We start from the raw sequence: 5,993 nt of genomic DNA, 5'->3' as shown, positions 1-5,993 counted from the left end.
GACTTTCTTATTGCTTCTTCTCTGCCTCTCTGTATAGTTTATGTGTTTTTGTTATTTTCTGTTATTCATTTCTTCTCCTTTTGTCCTGGACACAGTTAATTTTCTGGTTTTATTGTCTTCGTATTGCCCCTCATTTACCATATTTCTAATTATATTCAGTTTTAGCCTTTTATTATTTTCCTGCAGCAGTGACACCGTCTCCCTGCAGGGATCAATAACATTTCATCTAATCTGAACCTGATGAAACTCAGCGAGGAGCTTTCGTTGCTTTATTTAGTGCAGATTATAAATTGAGTTTGTGTCGCGATCCCGCTGCTTTGATACAAAGACTGATGGACTTTCACTTTCCTTTATCTCAGATGTGTGTTTTGAAGGGAAATATTTGTTCCTGCTGCTCTTTACGTACATGTTACATGCTGAGTTTGTGCAGTGCAAACTACACAAAAGATATTGCTTACCTGTCTTATAGGTTTCAGGGTTTTTAAAAATGTATTTACACATGCTGGTTTGGTGTATGTTATCCAAGGATCTGCTTCCAATCATATCAAAGATTACGGACCTGTGACGGCTTCTAGCTCTCTGTCCTGCAGGCATCCCCTAGATGCTGCAGGTTATATTACAGCCCACAATTTAGAGTGTTAAGCAAAATGAAAGGGTTTTTATTGACCTCCAGTGGTTTAACTTCTCACCTTGCTCCATGCAGTATAAGTGTACTGTGGTACCCAGTGACATCAGTGTTGGGTGTGGTTACAAGCTGGCTGTGGATAGAGGTGACACAGGTTTAAACTTTCCACTTCCTAGATTTGCTGGAGCTTTTACCACACCTTCAAACTGTTCAGATCACAGCAGATGGAAAAGGCTCCTGTAAAGGCCAGTGAGTGGATGTTGAGTTAAGATTTTAGTTTGTCAAAGTGGAGCTAAACATTAACATTAAAATGGTTCATCCTCTGAAGAGCAGGAATGCAATCAGTAAAGAATTTGACGTATTTCTTGTGTTTAAATTGGCATTTTGGCCTAAAAGTGGGACTAGAGGAAAGCTAAGGTTGTGAATTTAAAATTATTCATCCTCAGGAGAGCATGAATATTTAAAGTAAATCCCACGGCAGTCTGTTTGATGTATTTTTGCCTGGACCAAAGAGTTCATTAATCTCATTTTCAAATTAATCCTTCACAATATATGAGTGTGTATCTATATGGTAATGTGCATGTGCACAGTAAGTGTTGATATATAATAACAGCAATAACAATATAGCAGCTATAAATAAAACTACATTGCTACAGTCTTAACAAGCTCGGTGGTGTGAGAACCAAGAAATAAAATGTCTAATGAGGTGAAATATGACATAAAAAATACATTACAAGCAGCATAAATTAACACACATTGGGAAATGTGTGTCTGTGTGTGAGAGCACATCCACAGCAACTCTGCGCTGTGTGCTGTCCCAGAATTCCTAGCAGCGGCAGCACTCGATGATGGTTATATTAAGGAGGAGTTCATTGCCATCTTCCATATTATGTGTAATAAAATGTAACTAGCGTCATTATTTTTTCATCACAGCCCTCCCACAACTGTCTTCCAACATCTAGGAACATCGCTTTCCTCTCAGCTCCATCCCTCGCTGTTCCTTCGTCACACTGCGAGTCAATTAAAGACCACGAGATAAAATGTAAGGAGGGGGAAAAAAAAAAAAGAGGCTGCGGCAGCTCACTCGGGGCCCAGTGGTGGCTTCTGAGGCTCCTGCCCCACTCCGGGCTGACATCTTGGATCTGGTGATAAAAAAGAAGACAGAAAAGAGGGAAGAAAGAAAGGCATGATGGGGTTGAAGTTAAAAAGGGTCCTGGTAGCAGCCGGCCTCCGCGCCACCGTTTGGAGATTTGGACTGATTTTTTGTTTTGTTTGCCACACTGGGCCTCCTGGGATGGACATAACGTACATTGTTTTGCATCAAGAGGAGAAGGGAAATGTCTCACTGTGGAGCCCTTCTGATCGAAACTGCTACAAACGGAAAAGCTGGATTTTCATTCGCTGCCGGTCGCCAAACATCAACCATCTTGTGAGTCGTGGCTGCGGTCAGTAAAGATGAGTATGTGAGTTTTATTGGCCTGTTTGTAACAGCAACCGCACAAAAGAGAGGGAGAAGAGGCAATGTTAAAAAAGATCCAAAACAACAAAACCTCTTTGATGGAGCTTTTTACTGGGATGCTGAATCAAACACATCTAATAGGATGATATCAACTATTGTTATTGTTTTTCAGTAAATATCAAATTACATACCCTGCCCAGAGAAATTACTGTTGCAGATACTGTTTGACATGTGCAGGAAGTGTTGAGGGCAGCGAGTATATACATACAGGAGCTGGTGTTAGCTGCAGCTGAGTCAAGTATACAGGTTTGCAGTGCTGAACAATCTCAGCAGGGAGCCTATATTAAAAATCTATGATAATGATAATATGTTTGCAAGGGGAAAAATCCAGTAGTCCTGAAGACTTTGCCACTCTCTGAGTAACATACAAATTGGGGGTAATAAGCACTAAGTCAACTCAAAAACTCAAAAAGATTTTGTGATTCATCTTATGCCAGGATGAAACTCCCACTGATCTGTACCTTTTTTAAAATTCAGTTACTTTTTCAGTTGTAACACAGAACTCTCTGAATTGAACTGATTAAACTCAGTAACAAGAAATGGAACTCTCTGAAAAATCTAATTTACACCTTTAAATGCAAGTGTCTTTCTGGACCGCATTTACATTATCGGAAGAACCGCAAGTCTGAAAATCTGTTGGCAATTCAGGCTGTAATCATTACTGGTGCAGGGAAAGAAAAAGAAAAAAAAAAACCACTGACCTTTGCAGGTAAAGGAAAAACCCTTGAAGGAAGAAATAGTTTCTGAATGGAGGTAAAGACCCATTTGAATGAAACCTTTTCCACCAGTAAAATAAAAAAAATGAAAATGAAACCTAAAAAAATGTACATGTTAAATTCTGAGATAAAACGTCGAAATCATGAGATAAAAACACAAACTTAAGAGATAAATGGTCAAAATTAAGTGACAAAAGTATGAAATTAAAGTCATGATTATTAGAGTGAAGTCAAAATTCTGATAAAAAGTCAAAATTAACTGAACTAAAGAGTTAAAGTTATGAGATAAAAAGTTGAAATTACAATATAAAAAGTCACAACTATGAGATAAAATGTCAAAACTATGAGATTAAGTCAAAGTAGTAGCTCTCCAATTCAATCTGAAAAGGAAATATTCATTGAAGATGACCTGAACTAATAATAATCTCAAATTCAGATTATGTTATCCCATCATTCTTCATCATAATTTTGACCTTTTTCCTATATTTCAACATAATTTCAACTTTTTATCTCAAAGTTTGACATAGTTTTGGCTTTGTTTCTCAGAATTTTGACTTTTTATTAAATAATTTTAACCTAATTTAAATTTTTATTTCACATGACTTTTTATCTCACAGTTTGACCTTTTATGCTATATTTCAAAATAATTTCAACTTTTTATCTCAAAGTTTGACATAGTTTTGGCTTGTTTCTCAGAATTTTGACTTTTTATTAAATAATTTTAACCTAATTTAAATTTTTATCTCACAGTTTTGACCTTTTATGCTATATTTCAAAATAATTTCAAATTTTTATCTCAAAGTTTGACATAGTTTTGGCTTTGTTTCTCAGAATTTTGACTTTTTATTAAATAATTTTAACTTAACTTCAGTTTTTGTCTCACAATGATGACTTTTTATCTCACACTTACAACTTTTTATCCCATCATTTTGACATGATTTTTTTTATTTCATCTGGATTTTGACTTTTTATCACATAATTTTTCTCAAAATTCTGACTTTCTGTTGCATTTTTTGACTTTTTATCTCATAATTTTCACTTTTTAATCACTTAATTTTGACATAATTCTTACTCCTCGCTCAATTTTGACTTTTGCATGTTATCTCATTATTTTGTCTGCTGATCTCTTTTCAGTTATGTTATCTCTATTTTCACTTTTTATCCTATAGTTACAATTTTTTTCTCATTATCTTTGTTTTGTGATTCGGAATCTTTTTATTTAATAGTTTCTACTTTATTTCATAATCTCAAAATAATTTAGATTTTTTTAATCCCATCATTCCATCATACTTGACTTTCTATCTCATAATTTTTACATAATTTCAACTTTTTATCTCATATTGTGACCTAACTTCGACTTTATCTCAGAATTATGACTTTTCATCTCATAATTTTCACTTTTTAAGCACTTAATTTTGACATAATTCTTACTTTTCCTCGCTCAGTTTTGACTTTTGCATGTTATCTCATTATTTTGTCTGCTGATCTCATAATTTTCACTTTTTATCCCATAGTTAAAAAATTTTTTCTCATTATCTTGGTTTTTGTTTTGTGATTCGGCATCTCTTTTTATTTAATAGTTTCTACTTTATTTCATAATCTCAAAATAATTTAGATTTTTTTTTAATCCCATCATTCCATCATACTTGAGTTTCTATCTCATAATTTTTACATAATTTCTTTTTATCTCATACCGACTTTATCTCGGAATTATGACTTTCATCTCATAATTTCGGCATTTTGACTTTTTATCTCATCTTTTAGCATTTCATTCTGTCATAATTTTGACTTTAAATCTCATTTGACATAGTTTTGACTTTTTATTTTGTGATAATGACTTTTTATCTCTTTGATTATGACTTTCCCTCATGACATCAGCTTTTTATCTTATAATATTGACATTATTTTGAGTTTTTATCACATTGTTATCACAGCTGACTTTTTATTTAACACATAATACAAAGAACACACAGGTAGAGATGTTTATACAATTTATATATTTTTAATTATATTCATTTGTATTCTTAACATTGTCATGAAATAATTGGTCAATCACAGTTATTCATTATTTTATTCATATAATCCTGGTACATCAACAATAAGTTACATATGATTAAATAAACAAAAGCAAAAATTTGGAAGAGGGGAAAAAAGGGGGGAGTAAAGTTCATGACAATCTTTGAACAAATCTGTCTTCTTTCAATTGTAATCTTGCTGTGATTTTCTCCATAATAAAGACATTTTTCAGCTGTCCCTCCATCGCGTAATGCTGGGGGTTGTTATTAAAAGCAGAATTCTCAATAAAGAGATTAAATCATTATCTGTTGTATTTTCCATATTTATACCCAGTATGTAAAGTGCCAGCTCTAAAGGGAAATTAATACCCAAAACTTGTTTAATCTCCTTTGGAATATTCTTTCAGAATGTCTGCAGTTTGGGGCAATCCCAAAATATAGGGTGTAAAAGTACCTAATTTTCACCTTCCAATCAAATAGTTAGTTATCTTATGTCTGCTCAACAGTATCTGTTTACAATTTTTGACACCCATATTGTTGTTATTATTACATTCATGTTGAAGTGCTTTATTTTTATTTTTTTAAATAACCTCTCTCTTTGTCTCTGCCTCCATACTGTACTATCAGAAATGGGCTTCCACATTTGGTTAGAAATTTTGTCAGAAATAAATTGACAGCAGTTGTATTGTATGTTGTCGTCGATCGTTGACATGGTGGCACACTCCTGAGCTGCGATGTTGTGATTTACCTTCAGAAACAGGTCAAGCGGGTGAAGGTCCGCTGGTGTCATGTAATCCCAATCATGATGAGACCACCAGAAGCCGCAGGCCCCATTTTGTGCTCGCTGCTCATCGTGATTGCCTCTGAAAGATCAATCAGCCCTTCGCTGCACCGCTCTGCCTTCTCCTCGCCGACACGCATCACATAAAAACTCAAATTACTGGACGCGCTGTCCGTTTCTGGCTTTTTCTGGCTGTCTTCTTCCCGCAGGAACGCCGGAAAAAGAGTCAGTTTTCATAATCGCTCCCATTTCACCAAGTTCACACCATTTTCTCAGATACAAAGGGTTGTGATTGTGCTCCGCCAAACACCGACGTCCATTTCCAAGACAAATACTC

The sequence above is a fragment of the Micropterus salmoides genome, unplaced genomic scaffold, assembly GCF_014851395.1.
Source record: "Micropterus salmoides isolate LMB-PRFRI ecotype aquatic unplaced genomic scaffold, ASM1485139v1 Ms_hic_scaffold_5, whole genome shotgun sequence".
NCBI classification, from domain to species: Eukaryota; Metazoa; Chordata; class Actinopteri; order Centrarchiformes; family Centrarchidae; genus Micropterus; species Micropterus salmoides.
The sequence above is the reverse complement of the archived record's forward strand: the minus strand, read 5'-3'. Positions refer to the sequence as shown.